The 17,682-nt window shown below is 43.7% G+C and overlaps 1 protein-coding gene and 1 non-coding gene across 3 annotated transcripts in view; one reads left to right on the forward strand and one right to left on the reverse strand.

The window, feature by feature from the left end:
* Gatad2b (GATA zinc finger domain containing 2B) overlaps positions 1-17,682 on the reverse strand; it is a 76,235-nt gene that overhangs the window by 48,020 nt on the left and 10,533 nt on the right. The window lies entirely within an intron of this gene.
* On the forward strand, positions 1,223-1,329 carry LOC123456098. Its single transcript, XR_006634319.1, has one exon. It is a non-coding gene; the product is annotated as a U6 spliceosomal RNA (small nuclear RNA).

Below are 17,682 nucleotides of genomic sequence, written 5' to 3' on the forward strand. Positions count from 1 at the left end.
ACTGAGTAATATCTCAATCACACCTTCTAAGGCTCAGGGTCTAACATGGAAGAGGAAAGAATGTAAGAGCCAAAGGAAGGGTAGGACTCCTTACAATGTGCTCCCCCCACCACTCCAGATAAAATGGCCTGGATATCCATGACTTCACAGTGCCTGACACTACCTACACAAGACCATCATAAAAGGAGGAAAAGATCATGACATCAAAATAAAAGAGACTGATTGAGATGGGGAGGGGTTATGATGGAGATTAGAATTTCAAAGGGGAAAGTGGGGGGAGGGAGGGAATTACCATGGGATATTTTTTATAATCATGGTAGATGTTAATAAAAATTGAGAAAAAAAAAGGGGGGGGAGAGGCAGAAAGATTGCCTAGAGTTCCAGGTCAGCCTGGGCTAGAGTGAGACACTGTCTCAAATAAATAAATAAATAAATAAATAATAAAGTAGGTTGGTGAGATGGCTCAACAGCAAAAAAAAAAAAAAAAAAGAAAAAGAAAAAAAAAGAAAAGAAAAGAAAACAAAAAAAAAAGCAAGAGGGTCTGAGGAGGCCTGGAAGACTTCAGGTCTGATTCTCAGCACCCACATAAATAGCTAGGTGTGGCTACACAAGTCTGTAATTTGTCTTGTAGGGGATAGGAGAGTCACAGGAACTCACGGAAAAAGAGCAAACTCTGGGATTAGTAAGAGACTCTGGATGAAAAGAACTGGCCACAGAGCAATGGAGCAGGACACCTAGCACTCACCTCAGCCACACACCCTACTGCAGGTGAGTGTCACGTGGGCACAGGCATGTGCATTCACCATACACGCACACACCTTATAATCCCAGCATCTGGGAAGCAGAAGTAGAAGGATTGCTTTGAGTCCAAGGAATCAGTTCCAGGTCAACCTGGGCTAGAGACCCTACCTCAAAAAAATAAAAAATAAAAAAAGGAAAATTAGGGCCTGGCATGCGCCTTTTATCCCAGCATTGAGGCAGAGGTAGGAGGAGTGCCGTGAGTTCAAGGCCAGCCTTAGTCTACATAGTGAATTCCAGGTCAGCCTGGGCTACAGTGAGATCCTACCTTAGGGAAGGGGGAGCCAAAATTAGAAAGCAATGGGTAAATAAATACCTTACTGCCCTCCTTTAATACAACTTTGCTGAATCACATAACAGTATTCCTTAGTCTTTTCACGTCACCAACCCAGTGAACCTAAGACACAATATAAAAGCCATACTTGTGCTCACTTTGGCAGCACATACACTAAAATTGGAACGATACAGAGAAGAGCGTCATGGCCCCTGCTCAAGGATGACACACAAATTCATGAAGCATTCCATATACTTTAGGGGGGATTTGGTTTCTGAGACATTGTCTCACTATATATGGTACTGGCTGGACTGGTACTCACTATGTAGACTCTCAAGGCTGGCCTTGAGCTTGCATCAATCCTTCTGACTCTGCCTCCTGAGTGCTGAAAGCATACAGGCATATGGAACCATGCTCAGTTCCCTTTTGGGTTTTTTTTTTTTGTTTGTTTGTTTGTTTGTTTGTTTTTGAGGTAGGGTCTCACTCTGGTCCAGGCTGACCTGGAACTCACTACGCAGTCTCAGGGTGGCCTCGAACTCACGGTGATCCTCCTACCTCTGCCTCCCGAGTGCTGGGATTAAAGGTGTGCATTACCATGCTCCGCGTAAGTTTCATTTTTTGATGCAACTTTAGCATATCTATGCCATATATGTATAGTTCATAATATCTAGATCTCTAATTACCCCTAGTATTCCTTAGTTCTTTAAGGTGCAACTTCTAATTCTATGATTACTCTTGACTACTATAAAACCCAGCTCTCAAGCATTGTTCTTCATACATCCATATTCCTTTAATTCTTTCTCAGTTCAGTATTCATGCATTATATCTAAGCCCAGTGGATAATACCAATAAAGCAAAAGATGAAGAGTTAAAAATGCAAGCTAGAGCTGGGTGTGGTGGCGCATGCCTTTAATCCCAGCACTCGGGAGGCAGAGGTAGGAGGATCACCGTTGAGTTCGAGGCCACCCTGAGACTACATAGTGAACTCAGCCAGAGCTAGAGCAAGGCCCTACATTAAAAAAAAAAAAAAAAAGGCAAGCTAGGCTGGCCCTGGTGGAGCATGCCTTTAATCATAGCACTAAGGAGGCAAAGGTAGGAAAATCACTGTGAGTTCAAGACCAGCCTAACACTACATAGTGAATTCCAGGTCAGCCTAACCACGAATGAGACCCCACTTCAAAAAACAGTTAAGCCGAGCATGGTGGTATACGCCTTTAATCCCAGCACTTGGGAAGCAGAGGTGGGAAGATCACCGGGAGTTCGAGGCCACCCTGAGACTACATATGGAATTCAGGTCAGCTGGGACTAGAGTGAGACCCTACTTTTAAAAACCACATACATACATACATACATATATATTTGACAGAGAAAGAGAGAAGAGAGAATGGGTGCAGCAGGACCTGCAGCCACTGCAAATAAGCTCCATACACGTGCGGCCCCTTGTGCATCTGGCTAACAGAACCTGGGTCCTTTGGCTTTGCAGACAAACACCTTTACCGCTAAGCCATCCCTCCAGCCCTACATTTTTTTTAATAAAATATGTATCTAAAATATTCTAGAAAGGGGTGCAGCAAACAAGATAACCCCCAATACTCAGGAGGCTAAGGTAGAAAGATCACTAGTACAAGGCCCGCCTGGGCTATATAGGCAGACTTTATTTCACCGCTCCAAAAAAAGAAAGAAAAGCCAGTTGGAGGATTGCCATGAATTCGAGACCAGCCTGGGCTAGAGACCCTACCTTGGGGAAAAAAAGTGGGGGTGCTGGAGAGATTGTTCAGCAGTTAAAGTGAGTGACTGCCTATGAAGCCTAAGGACCTAGGTTCCCAAAACCCACATAAAGCCAGATGCACATGGTAGTGTATGCATTTGGAGTTCATTTGTAGTGGCTAGAGGCCCTGGCACCCTCCCCCACCATAAATAAATAAACAAAAACAGCCACTGCAGTACACTAAGCTCCACAGAGGCAGCATGGGAACGAGAGAGAGCTGGACGGACACGGGCAGTCTGCCTTGCTGAGGAAAAATAACATGGGCAAAAGAGCCTAAGAAACTGAGGCATAATGTCATCATGCGCATCCTTCGTGCAGACCTGCTGGGATGCACTCAAGAAGCACCCAGATGCTTCAGTCAACTTCTCAGTTTTCTAAGGAAGGACTCAGAAATGCAGAAAACCATACCTATCAAGGAAAAAGGAAATTTTAGCCAGGTGTGGTGGCACATGCCTTTCATCCCAGCACTCAGGAGGCAGAGGTAGGAGGATAGCTGTGAGTTCAAGGACACCCTGAGACTACATAAGGAATTCCAGGTCAGTCTGGCTAGAGCAAGACTCTACCTCGAAAAACCAAAAAAAAAAAAAAAAAAAAAAAAAAAAAAAAAAAAAAAAAAGGGAATTTTGAAGATGAAGACATGGCAAACATAAACAAGGCTCATTATGAAACAAATGAACATCTGTATCTAAGGCTGTAAAGATGGCAGTGATTACAGGCCCTCGTTTACAAAGCCTGCTGATCGGGGCTCAATTTCCACACCAATGTAAGCTGGACAAATAGTAGTGCAAGTATTTGGTGTTCTTTTCCAGCAGCAAAAGTCCCTGCCACCCATGCATGCAGTCACATACACATGGGCACACAAAAAAATAACCCTGACCCTCCCATGGGGAGGGATAAAAAAGTTCAAGGACCCCAATGCACCCAAAGTCTCCGTCAGCCTTCTTATTCTGTTCTGAGCATTGCCAAGAACCACCATCCCTGCTTACTGGTGACGTTGTGAAGAACCCGAGAGAGATGAGAACACGTGTACAGGCAGACACACAGTCTTCTGAAAACAAAGCTGCTAGCTAAGGGAAAGGGGCGAAAAGCACATCCCTGTTTACAGAGCTAAGAAGAACTCCATTACTGGCAGAAATGACGACCCCCAAGGGGAGAGAGAGAAGGAAGAACCACTGATCAGCCTTGGGCACGGAGGTGGGGGGGAGCTCAAGTAGAAAATGTATGTGGTGTCTACTGCATCTTCCCCGTCGCTGGCCTTTCAGTGAGGAAACTATCTGCCATGTGACTGGCAAAATGAAGGTGAGGCTGAAATGAGTCCTCCCCATCTGCTGCCCAGGACGTGGCCCAGAGGTGCAAGGAGATGGGCACCATTGACCTACAGATCAAACACCAGGCCACAGGAGAAAACAGGACTAACACCCCTCGACCTGGTGCCCAGTCAGGCCTCAGAGCTCCCACTCACTCAGCAATTAAGATCAAGAGGACTGAGGATGACACCCCTAACCCCTCTAACAGCACTGGCAGGAAAGGGGGGGTGCCATGGTCCCCATCTGTAAACAGTACCACCAAATTATTTTCTGTTAATAAACTGACTTTGTAAAACTATTTTCAAAAACAAAAAATTGTCAATGGACTGGAGAGATGGCTTAGCAGTTAAGGCACTTGCCTGCAAAGCCAAAGAATTCAGGTTCAATTCCCCAGAACGCATGTATGCCAGATGCACAAGGTGGTGCATGTGTCTGGAATTTCTTTGCAGTGGCTTAAAGGCCCTGGCATGCCCATTCTTTCTCTCTCTAATAAATAAATGAAAATTTTAAAAATAGTCAATCAAGATTGTCGGGCATGGTGGCACACATCTTAATCCCAGCACTGGGGAGGCAAAGGTAGGATGATCGTCATAAGTTCAAGATCACCCTGAGACTACATAGTGAATTCCTGGTCAGCCTGGGCTAGACAGAGTAAGACCCTATCTTGAAAAACCAAAAAAAAAAAAAAAATTGTCAAAACTCCATGGAGAGATGGCTTACCAGTTAAGCGCTGGCCTGTGAAGCTTAAGGACCCTGGTTCGAGGCTCAACTGCCCAGGACCCACGTTAGCCAGATGCACAAGGGGGCGCACGCGTGTGGAGTTCGTTTTCAGTGGCTGGAGGCCCTGGGGCACCCATTCTCTCTCTATCTGCCTCTTCCTCTCTCTGTCTGTCACTCTCAAATAAATAAATTAAAATAACAAAAAAAATTAAAAAAAAAAAAAAAGAAGAAGATGGGGCTGGAGGGGATGGCTTAGCAGTTAAGGCACTTGCCTGGAAGCCAAAGGACTCATATTTGGTTCTCCAGATCCCACCTAAGCCAGATATACACGATGCACATGCATCTGGAGTTCATTTGCAGCGACTTGAGGCCCTGGTGTGCCCATTCTCTCTGTCTCCAATAAATAAATAATAAAATATTTTTAAAAGACGGAAAACGAGCTGATTCTAATCCAGTTTTTCTTGTCTATAAAGCATTTACATCCTGCTCCCCATATACAAGCTCACTCCTTTCAAAAAAAATAAAATCTAAGGATGTGCAAAGTTTGTTTTTAAACTATACACAGCTGTCTTTTGTATAGTTAATACACTCTGGAACATGTCTACAGATAGCCCTACCCTAGTAGTATTTTCAATAACCACTAACCTTGCCTGTCACAGCATGAGGATTGTAAATTGGCATGAAAGCTTATAAAGGTTCTTTTTAGTACACAGCATAAATAAGTTATATATAGTGGCAACAACTTTTTCCATCTTCAGTAATCTCTGATGCAGCTTATACAAAATAATATACAAAAAAAAGTAACTACTACTCTATAATTATAAAAAAAAAAGTGCAGCTGTCTTGTTGGCATTTTCAATGTGTCTAAGTAAATACAATTTTTAAAATGTATTTATCTGAGAGAGAGAGAGAGAGAGAGAGAAAGGGCATGCCAGGGCTTCCAGCCACATGTGCCACCTTCTGCGTCTGGCTTATGTGGGTCCTGGGGAATTGAACCTGGGTTATTTGCCTTTGCAGGCAAGCCCCTAACTGCTAAGCCATCTCTCCAGCACAGTATACACAATTTTTATTAAGGGAAAAGAAAAAAATAGAGGGCTAAAAGGTACCTCATGTGGTAAAGTGCTGACCTAGCATGCACAAAACCCTTTGCTGTTGTTTTCTAGGTAGGATTTCACCCTAGCCAAACTAGGCATGGAAGCTGGGTGTGGTGGCACATACCTTTAATCCCAGCACTTGGGAGGCAGACGTAGGAGGACTGCCATGAGTTCAAGGCCTACCTGAGATTATAGAATGTATTCCGGATCAGCCTGGGCTAGAGCAAGACCCTACCTTGAAAAATCAAATAAAGCTCAACAAAAACAGAATGACAACCCAAAGAATTACAGAATACCAAAAGGTAGTGTATGTTCACTCACTCTCTCTCTCTCTCTTGCTCTCATTTTTCTTAAAATATTATATTTATTATTTATTAAAGAAAGGGTGGATGAGAGAAGAAAGAGAAAGAATGGGTGCACAAGCATCTCCAGCCAATCAAATGAACTCCATGCACCTTTTGCACCTGGCTTTCCATGGGTACTAAGGAATCGAACCTAGGTCCTTAGGCTTCACAGACAAGCACTTTAACTGCTAAGCCAGTTCTCCAGCCCTCTTTTTTGTTTTTGGAGTCTTGCTATGTAGCCCCGCTGGCCTTAGAACTCATGCTAACCCCACTGCCTCAGCCTAAAACCACTAAAATTATAGGAGTGCATCACTATGCCTGGCCCAAAGTGTAATGTCCTCAGAGTACTCGGTGAGATTGATCACAAGTACCATATAATGCTCCATTTGGGGGAGGGAGGATTGAAGCAGGGTCCTACTCCAGCCCAAGCTGACCTTGAACTCACGACAATTCTCCTACCACTCAGCCTTCTAAGTGCTGGAATTAAACCCAGGTCCTCCCATATACTAGGCAAGCACTCTACCACTGAGTTAACATCTCTACCCCTGAAATATCATGTCTTAGAAAATATGTCTTGGCCAAGTGTGATGGCTTACATCGTAATCTTAGCACTGGGAAGCTAAGGCAAGAGGTTTGCCGATAGTTCAAGACAGGCCAGGTGTGGTGGCGCACGCCTTTAATCCCAGCACTTGGGAGACAGAGGTAGGTGTATTGCCGTGAGTTTGAGGCCACCCTGAGACTACACAGTGAATTCCAGGTGAGCCTGGCCTACAGGGAGACCCTATCTCAAAACCACCACCCCCCCCCCAAAAAAAAAAAGAGTTCAAGAGGAAAAATAAAAGGTCAAGAGAACATAGTGAGGTCAAAATAAATAAATAAGGGAAGCCAGGGACGGTGGCACATGCCAGTACCCAGCAGAATAGAGCGACCCTACCTCAAAAAAACATTTAAAAAAATTTTTGGAAAGTAACAACTTAGTTCAATAGATGAAGCAGTTATCAATCAAACCTGAGTATCCTAGTTTATTCCTCAGGCTCCACCTAAGAAGCCAGAAGCTGCTTGCTGCAGGCTTCTGTAATTCTAGCACTCTGACAGTGAGATGGAAGTGGAGACAGGATAATTTCTCAGATGCTCTCAAGAGCTAGCAAAAAGAACAGGAGAGTGAGATGGGAGAAACCCCTGACTCAGAGGAGGTGGAGCAGCAAGGAGACTCAAAAGTTTTCTTTGGGGCGGAAGGGATTGCTTTAGTGGTTGGTGCATTTGCCTGCAAAGCCAAGGACCCAGGTTCAATTCCCCAGGACCCACATCAGCCAGATGCACAAGGGGGGCACACATGTCTGGAGTTTGTCTGCATTGGCTGGAGGCCCTGGTGCACCCATTCTCCCCCCCACCGGTCAAATAAATAAATAATTATTTAAAAGTTTCGTCTTCTTTACCCACACACAGACACATATATACTTGAATTTGTATAAATACACACAAATACATAATACATAATTTTAAAAATACTTTGGGCATGGTGGGACACATCTTTAATCCCAGCATTTGGGAGGCAGAGGTAGGAGGAGCACCATGAGGTCAAGGCCACCCTGAGACTACACAGTGAATTCCAGGTCAGCCTGCGCTAGAGAGAGACCCTACCTCAAAAACCATTGTACATCTGGCTTTCTATGGGTGCTGGGGAATTGAACCCAGGTTGTTAGGCTCTGCAGGCAAGTGCCTTAACAGGTGAACCATTGCTCCAGCCCTACATGCATAATGTTTTAGAACAAAAACAAAAAGAGGAAGGCTTGGGGAGATAGCTCAGCAGTTAAAGGAACTTGCTTGCAAATCCTGCCAGCCCAGGTTTGATTCCCTAGTAACCACATAAACCAGGTCCAAAAAGTGTTGCATGCATCTGGAGTATGTTTGCAGCAGCAAAAGTCCTTGGCATGCAATCATACCCATCTGCACACACGTGCAAGTAAAATATTTTTCTGGGGCTGGAGAGATGCTTAGTGGTTAAGTGCTTGCCTCTGAAGCCTAAGGACCCTGGCTTGAGGCTCGATTCCCCAGGACCCACGTTAGCCAGATGCACAAAGGGGCACACACGTCTGGAGTTCATTTGCAGTGGCTGTAAGCCCTGGCACACCCATCCTCTCTTTCTTTCTGCCTCTTTCTCTCTCTCTCTGTCGCTTTCAAATAAATAAAAATTTAAAAAATATATTTTTTTCTGGAGCCGGGCATGGTAGTACACGACTTTAATCCTAGCACTTGGGAGGCAGAGGTAAGAGGATCACCATGAGTTCGAGGCCACTCTGAGACTCCACAGTGAAGGTCAGCCTGGGCTAGAGTGAGACCCTCCCTTGTAAAACCAAAATTAAAAAAATAAATCTGTTCTAAAGGGTGGGAGTGCTGGGGGTGTAACTCAGTTGGCAGAGTGCTTACCTATCATGCATGAACCCATAAATTTAATCTCTAGCACTGTATAAATATGGTATGGCAGCACACACTTGTAATTTCAGCACTCAAAGGATTCTAGGCCATTCTTGTCTACACAGTGAATTACAGGTTATTAGAGAATACATGAGACCTTCCCTCCCCTAATTAAAAAAAAAAAAAAAGGGAGGGAGGGAGGGAGAGAAGTAGGAACAAAGGAAGGAAGGCTTGGGAGATGGATCAGCAGCTAAAGTCACTTGCTCACAAAGCCTGTCAGGCCTGGGTTCAATTCCCCAGTACCCACATAAAACCAAACACACAAACTGGCACATGCATCTGGAGTTTGTTTGCAGGGACTCTGGTGCACCCTTCTCTCTCTGTCTCTTTCTCTGCTTGCAAATAAATAAATAAAAACATATTTAAATATTTTATTTATTTGAGAGGGGGAGAGGGAAAGAGGCAGATAGAAAGAAAATGAGCACTCCAGGGCCTCTAGCCACTGCAAACAAAACTGCAGACACATGCACCACCTTGTGCATCTGGCTTTATGTGGGTCCTAGGGAATCAAACCTGGATCCTTAGGCTTTGCAGGCAAATACCTTAATCACTAAACCATCTCTCCAGCCATTTTTTTGAAATATTTTTATTCATTTATTGGAGGAAAAAAGGTAGAGAGCCATAGGTGGTAGTGCACACTTATAATCCCAGCACTCAGGAGGCAGAGGCAGGAGGACTGCAGTGAATTCAAGGCCAGTCCAAGACTACATAGTGCATTCCGGGTCAGCCTGGACTAAAACAAGACCCTACCTTGAAAAACCATTGAAGAAAAAAAAAAAAAAAAAGATTTTCACCAGGCGTGGTGGTGCACACCTTTAATTCCAGCACTTGAGAGGTAGAGATAGGAGGACCACTGTTGAGTTCAAGGCCACCCTGAGTATACAGAGTGAGACCCTACCTAAGAAAACAAATAACAGATTTTCAATAAATGATTACTTTTTTTTTTTTTTTTACATTTTACATCTCTAAAGGACAAAGCAGCTATTGTTATTCATAAGCTTAGGAAACTAAGGCTTAAAGATCTTAAGTGACTTAATCAAGGCAAAACCAAATGCTACCTTCAGAAGGGATAGCTTCTAAGTCTATGCAACATTTTATCAACATACAGGGGTATTCACTTATTCAGCAACTATTCCTAGCCAGACATGGTGGCTCATTCTTAATTCCCACACTCAGGAGGCTGAGGTAGGAGGATTGCCATGAACTCCAGGCCAAACTTGGGCTATATAAAGTGAGCTCCAGATCAGCCTTGGCTAGAGATGCTGCCTCAAAAAACAAAAACAGAAACATAGAAAAAGCAAATATTCCTGAATTTTCTATATTTTTTGTTTATTTTTATTTATTTATTTGAGAGAGAGACTGGGCACGCCAGGGCCTCTAGCCACTACAACCTCCAGATGTGTGCGCCCCCTTGTGCATCTGACTAACATGGGTCCAGGGGAATCATCGAGCCTTGAACCAGGGTCCTTAGGCTTACCAGGCAAGTGCTTAACTGCTAACCCATCTCTCCAGCCCTCCTGAATATTTTTTAAGGAGGTAGTGTTGTAAGGCACTGTAGATACAAGAGTGAAAGCCATGGTATCTTTTGCTTTTGGGGTCCTTCTGGGCAACTACAGGGAGATAAGCAATACAGCATAGTAAGATCAAAAACCTATATTTAGGTCTCTCAGGGAAAAGAAGGACAGCTTTCCAGAGAAAGAAGCATTTGAAGCCGGGCATGGTGGCGCACGCCTTTAATCCCAGCACTTGGGAGGCAGAGGTAGGAGGATTGCCATGAGTTCAAGGCCACCCTGAGATAACAGAGTTAATTCCAGGTCAGCCTGGACCTGAGTGAGACCCTACCTCGAAAAACCAAAAAAAAAAAAAAAAAAAAAAGAAAGAAGCATTTGAGATGAGACTTGGAAGCTACTCTGAGAACAACAAATTCCATTTGCTCAAATGTTAACTGTAAGGTAAAGAAAAATGGCCAGAAAGGCAAAGGTCAAGGTCATAAAGGGCCTGGAATACTGTGCGTGCTCATTTTTTTTAATTAACTAATTAAGAGACAGAAAGCAAGTGAGTATAGGTGCACCAAGGCTTCTCACCATTGCAAATGAATTCCAGACACATGTGCCACTTTGTGCATTTGGTTTTACATGGATTGTGGGGAACTAAACCTGGTCCATCAGGCTTGGCAAACAAGCACTCTTAACCACTGAGCCATCTCTCCAGGCCCTAAATTTTATCTTAAAAAAAAAAAAAAAAACTGGACTGGCATGGTGGCGCACACCTTTAATCCCAGCACTTGGGAGACAGAGGTAGGAGGAGAGCCATGAGTTCGAAGCCTCACTGAGACTACACAGTACATTCCAAGTCAGCCTGGGCTAGAGCATGAACACACCTCAAAAAAAAAAAGATCTTTATTCATTTATTTGGGAGGGAGAGTAAACATGGGTGTGCCAAGGTCCCATCAACATAAACTCCAAATGTAGGTGCCACTCTGTGCATCTGGATCTAAATGGGTCCTGGGGATTCCAACCCTGGCCGTCAGGTTCACAACCAATGGCCTTTTACAGGTGAGCCATCTCTCCAGCCCCCTAAACTTTTTCTTTTCTTTTAATATTTTATGGGGCTGGAGAGATGGCTTAGTGAATAAGATGCTTGCCTAAGAAGCCTAAGGACCCAGGTTCAATTCTCCAGGTCCCACATAAGCCAAATAAATGCACATTGTGATACATGCATCTGGAATTTGTTTGCAGTAGCCAGAAGCCCTGGCACACCCATTCTCTCTCCTCTTCCTCTCCCTGTCTCTAATAAATAAAAATAAAGGACTTTAAAAAACTTTATGTATTTGAGAGAGAGGGGTAGAGAGAGGCAGATAGAGAATGAGGGTGCCAGGGTCTCCAGCCACTGCAAACAAACTCCAGATGCATGAACCACCTTGTGTACCTGGCTTGTGTGGGTACTGGGAATTTAAACACAGGCCCTTAAGCTTCATAAGCAAGTACCTTAACTTCTAAGCTATCTCTCCAGCCCAAATTTTGTATTTTTTATTTATTTTTATTTATTTATTTGCAAGAGAGAGAGAGAGAGAAGAAAGGCAGACAGAGAATGGGCACACGAGGGCCAATAGCCACTGAAAAAGAAATCCAGATGCATATACCCCCTGTGTATCTGGCTTATGTGGGTTCTGAGGAATCAAGCCTGGGGGGGTCCTTTGGCTTACCCCTTACCCACTAAGCCATCTCCCCGGCCCCAAATTTTTTAAAAATTTAATTTATTTTTTCTGAGGTCTCACTCTAGCTCAGGCTGACCTGGAATTCACTATGTCAACGTAGCCTTGAATTCACAGCAATCCTCCTACCTCTGCCTGAGTGCTGGGATTAAAGGCATGTGCCACCACACCCAGATACTTAGTGCACATTTTTTGTTTTTTGGGTTTTTTTTTTTTTGGTTTGTTTGTTTTTCTGAGGTAATATATTTTATTTATTTATTATTTTTATTTCTTCATTTAATTAATTTATTTGGTTTTTTGAGATAGGGTCTCACTCTAGCCCAGGCTAACCAGGAATTCACACTATGTAGTCTCAGGGTAGCCTCAAACTCATGGTCATCCTCCTATTTCTGCCTCCTGAGTGCTGGGATTAAAGGTGTGCGCCACCATGCCTGGCTATTTATTTTATTTTTAATAACACAGAGAATTGGTATGCCAGGGCCTCCAGACAGTGCAATCAAACTCCAGATGCATGTGACACCTAGTACACGTGTATGACCTCGCACTTACATCACTTAGTATGTCTGGCTTACATGCAATCTGGAGACTTGAACATGGCTTTGCAGGCAAGCACCTTAACCACTAAGCCAATGCTGCAGCCCCAAATTCTATTTATTTATTGGTTTTTTGAGGTAGGGTCTCACTCTAGCTCAGGCTGACCTGGAATTCACTATGTATGCAGTCTCAGCGTGGCTTCAAACTCACGGTGATCCTCCTACCTCTGCCTCCCGAGTGCTGGGATTAAAGGAGTGAGCCACCATGCCCGACTCCAAATTCTATCTTTTTAAAAATATATTTTATTTATTTATTTATTTACTTGAGAGAGGGAAAGAGGCAGAGTGAGAGAGAGAGAGAATGAGCATGCCAGGGCCTCTAGCTACAGCAAACAAACTCAAGATGCATGTGCCCCTTGTGCATCTGGCTTACATGGGTACTGGGGGATCGAACTGAGGTCCTTTAGCTTTTCAGGCAAATGCCTTAACACTAAGCCATCCCTCCAATTCTATCTTTTTTCTTTTCTTTCTTTTTTTTTTTGGGTTTTACAAGGTAGGGTCTCACTCTAGCCCAGGTAACCTGGAATTCACTATGGAGTCTCAGGGTGGCCTCTAACTCACGGCAATCCTCCTATCTCTGCCTACCGTGTGCCTACCATGCTGGGATTAAAGGCATACGCCACCACGCCCAGCTCTCAAATTCTATCTTTTAATGACTGAAAACTACCGAGTATTTTTAAAGTAATGGAAGTAGGACAATCAGGTCCTATAAGAACATTTTCAAGACAGTATGATTACAGTTTAAGAAAACAAGCTATGGTGGCAGAAGCCCATAAATACTTCTAGCACTCAGGAAACAAAAGTAGTAGGATTGCTCCAAGTTCAATGACAGACTGGTCTACACAGTCAGTTCCAGTTCTGTCAGGACTCTGTAACAAAATCTTATCACAAAAAAACTGGGTGTGTAGCTGGACATGAGGATACACAACTTTAATCCCAGCATTCAAAAGGCAGAGGTTGGAAGAATTCAGTAAATTCAAGGCCAGCCTAGGACTATAAAATAAGTGCCTGGTCAGTCTGGGCTACAGAGAGATCCTACATTGAAAGAAAAAGAAAACAGGTGAAAAGAGGTGTATATGTCTAGTACACAAATAGAAACACAGAGCTATAGTTTAGGATGGATATAAAAAATATATGAGCTAGGCATGGTGCCGCACACCTTTAATCCCAGCACTTGGGAGGCAGAGGTAGGAGGATCGGCGTGAGTTTGAGGCCACCCTGAGACTACATAGTGAATTCCAGGTCAGCCTGGTCTAGAGTGAGACCCTACCTCAAAAACACACACACACAAAAATAATAAATAAATAAAAATGAATACAAGTAAACTTTCTTTTTAGTAATTAAGTTTTACCATGTCAATAGGAAGGCAGTCATTTTATTGTTATTTATATATAATGCTATAAAGTTTACGAAACTTTTTTTTTAAATTTTTTGTTTATTTATTGGAGAGTGACAGACAGAGAGAAAGAGGCAGATAAAGAGAGAGAGAGAATGGGCACGCCTGGGCCTCCTGCCACTGCAAATGAACTCCAGACATGTGCACCCCCTTGTGCATCTGGCTAACATGGGTTCTGGGGAATCGAGCCTCAAACCAGGGTCCTTAGGCTTCACAGGCAAGTGCTTAACCGCTAAGCCATCTCTCCAGCCCTACAAAACATTTTATGATTGCATGTTCATATTTAATTTGTTGTAAACTAATTTAGCCAGACGTGGTGGCACACACCTTTAATTCCAGCACTTAGGAGTCAGAGGTAGGAGGATAACTGTAAGTTCTAGGCCAGACTCAGACGATAGAGTAAGTTCCAGATCAGCATGGGCTAGAGTGAGACCCTAACTCAAAAAAAAGAAAATAGGGCTGGAGAGATGGCTTAGCGGTTAAGCACTTGCCTGTGAAGCCTAAGGACCCCGGTTAGAGGCTCGGTTCCCCAGGTCCCACGTTAGCCAGATGCACCAGGGGGCGCACGTGTCTGGAGTTCGTTTGCAGAGGCTGGAAGCCCTGGCGCGCCCATTCTCTCTCTCCCTCTATCTGTCTTTCTCTCTGTGTCTGTCGCTCTCAAATAAAATATAATAAAAATAATTAAAAAAAAAAGAAAATAGAGAAAGTTACTATTCCTGTATGATCAACAAATATTTATTGAATATTAACAATGTACTGGCAATTATATTAGGCACTAAGCAAAATAGCTAGGATATGAATCCATACCTTCAAAAGCATTATGTCATAAGAGGAAAACCACTGAGCAATAAACAAGTAAATGTTTATCAGAAAAGATGGCTCATTGGTTAAGGTGCTTGCCTACAGTTTAAGGACCCAGATTCAAGACCCCAGTACCCACATAAGGCCAGATGCACAGGTGGTGCATGCATCTGGGGTTCATTTGCAGTGTCTAGAAGCTCTGACATGCCCAATCATTCATTCACATTCTCAAACTCTCTCAAATAAATAAATAGATAAATACAATATCAAACAAGTAAATGTTAAAAGTTGTTAGTGGATTCAAGAGATGGCTTAGCGGTAAAGCGACTGCCTGTGAAGCCTAAGGACCCCCGGTTCAAGGCTCGATTCCCTAGTACCCATGCAAGCCAGATATACAAGGTGGCGCATGCATCTGGAGTTCATTTGCAGTGGCTGGAGGCCCATTCTTTCTCTCTCTGCCTCCTTCTCTATCTGTCACTCTCAAATAATAAAACCAAACAAAAGAAAAAGTAATTAGTTACTAAGGAAAACAGAGCAGAGAAGACCTTTTAAGGGAGAGTTGGGGGGCTGGAAAGGTGGCTCAGTGGGAAAAGGCACTTTCTTACAATGACTGATGGCTTGGGTTCAATTCACCAGTACCCGTGTAAGGCCAGATACACAAAGTGACAAGTGCATCTGGAATTCATCTGTAGTAAAAGGAGGCCTAAGAGCCTGTCTGCCTATTTCTCTCTCTCATATAATTAAAAAAGAAGCCAGGCTGGGCGTGGTGGCGCACGTCTTTAATCCCAGCACTCCAGAGGCAGAGGTAGGAGGATCACTGTGAGTTCAAGGCTAGCCTAAGATCACATAGTGAATTCCAGCTCAGCCTGGGCTAGAGTGAGACCCTAGCTCGAAAAAAAAAAAAAAAAAAAAAAAAAAAAAAAAAAAAGAAGCCAAGCATGGTGGCGCACATCTTTAATCCCAGCACTCCGGAGGCAGAGGCTGGGGGATAACTGTGAGTTTGAGGCCAACCTGAAACTACATAGTGAATTCCAGGGCAGCCTGAGCTACAGTGAGACCCTACTTCAAAAAAATGGTGGAGGAGGGGTTGAGGGATCACTTAGCGGTTAAGATGTTTGCCTGCAAAGCCAAAGGACCCAGGTTTGATTTCTCCAGGACCCATGTTAGCCAGACGCACAAGGGGGGGCACGCATCTGGAGTCAATTTGCAGTGGCTAGAGGCCCTCCTGCATCCATTCTCATTCTCTCCTCCCTCCCTTCCCCCTCCCCCCCCCGTCAAATAAATAAATAAACATTTAAGAATAAAAAAGAAAAAGAAAACCTACAATGGGGTCGTCATGAGCCCTAGGGGTGTAACGTCTGTTGTTGTCTGGCTAAACGCATATACTATGCTCACCAAACTGACCAGTAAGCACTTCTCTTAATGTTCATAACCATGTATTAATGCTACTCTCACTTTTGGTTAGAGAAGCTTCTCTTTTCAAATGGCAGTAACCTTGGAATGACTCAGAAGGAACCATGGTGCTGAGAAGTGACAGAGGAGTGCTCAGCACTGAAATGTCTGTATAACATCTTGCAAGGCTCAAGGTCCATTGCAGAAGAGGTGGCAGAAAGAATGTAAGAGCCAAAGAAAGGGTAGACTCCTTACAACATGCTTTTCCAGACACAAAATAGTCTGGATAACCATGACCTCACAGTGCCTGACACTACCTACACAAGACCATCATAATCGGAGGAAAAGATCATGACATCAAAAAAAAAAAAGAGACTGGGGCTGGAGAGATGGCTTAGCGGTTAAGCGCTTGCCTGTGAAGCCTAAGGACCCCGGTTCGAGGCTCGGTTCCCCAGGTCCCACGTTAGCCAGATGCATAAGGGGGCGCACGCATCTGGAGTTCGTTTGCAGAGGCTGGAAGCCCTGGCGTGCCCATTCTCTCTCTCTCCCTCTATCTGTCTTTCTCTCTGTGTCTGTCGCTCATAAATAAATAAATAAAAAAGAAAGTTTTAAAAAAAAAAGAGAGACTGATTGTGAGGGGGAGGGAATATGATGGAGAATAGAGTTTCAAAGGGGAAAGTGGGGTGAGGGAGGGCATTACCATGGGATATTTTTTATGATCATGGAAGTTGTTAATAAAAAATAAATAAATAAAAGAGAGACTGATTAAGAAGGGAAGGGGATATGATGGAGTTTCAAAGGGGAAAGTGAGGGGAGGGAGGGAATTACCATGGGATATTGTCTACAATTATGGAAGTTGTTAATAAAAAGTCAATTGTTTAATAATAATAATAATTTAATAAAAATGTTCCAAAGGGGGCTGGAGAGATGGCTCAGCAGTTAAGGTGCTTGCCTGTAGAGCCTAACGACCTGTGTTCCACTCCCCAGTTCACACACAAAGCCAGATGCAGAAAGTGGAGAATGCATATGGAGTTCATTTGCAGTGGCTAGAAGCCCTGGCACACCCATTCTCCCTCCCTCCTTATAGATAAATAAAATACATTTTTATGCAACAAAGGGGCTGGAGAAAATGGCTTAGTGGTTAAGGTGCTCACCTGCAAAACCAAAGGATCACAGTTCAACTCCCCAGGATCTATGTAAGCCAGATGCATAGGGTAGCACATACATCTGGAGTTCGTTTGCAATGGCTAGAGGTCCTTGTGCACCCATTCTCTCTCTCTCATAAATCAATAAATAAAATTTAAAATTGCAACAAAGGAGCCAGACAGTGGTGGCACACGCCTTTAATCCCAGCACTTGGGATGCAGAGGTAGGAGAATCACTGACAGTTCAAGGCCACCCTGAGACTACATAGTTAATTCCAGGTCAACCTGGACTACAGTGAGACCCTACCTTGGGGAAAAAAAACAAAAAAAAACTAAGAGGATATAAGCAAGTCATACAGAA

The sequence above is a fragment of the Jaculus jaculus genome, chromosome 19 (genome assembly GCF_020740685.1).
Source record: "Jaculus jaculus isolate mJacJac1 chromosome 19, mJacJac1.mat.Y.cur, whole genome shotgun sequence".
Lineage (NCBI taxonomy): Eukaryota > Metazoa > Chordata > Mammalia > Rodentia > Dipodidae > Jaculus > Jaculus jaculus.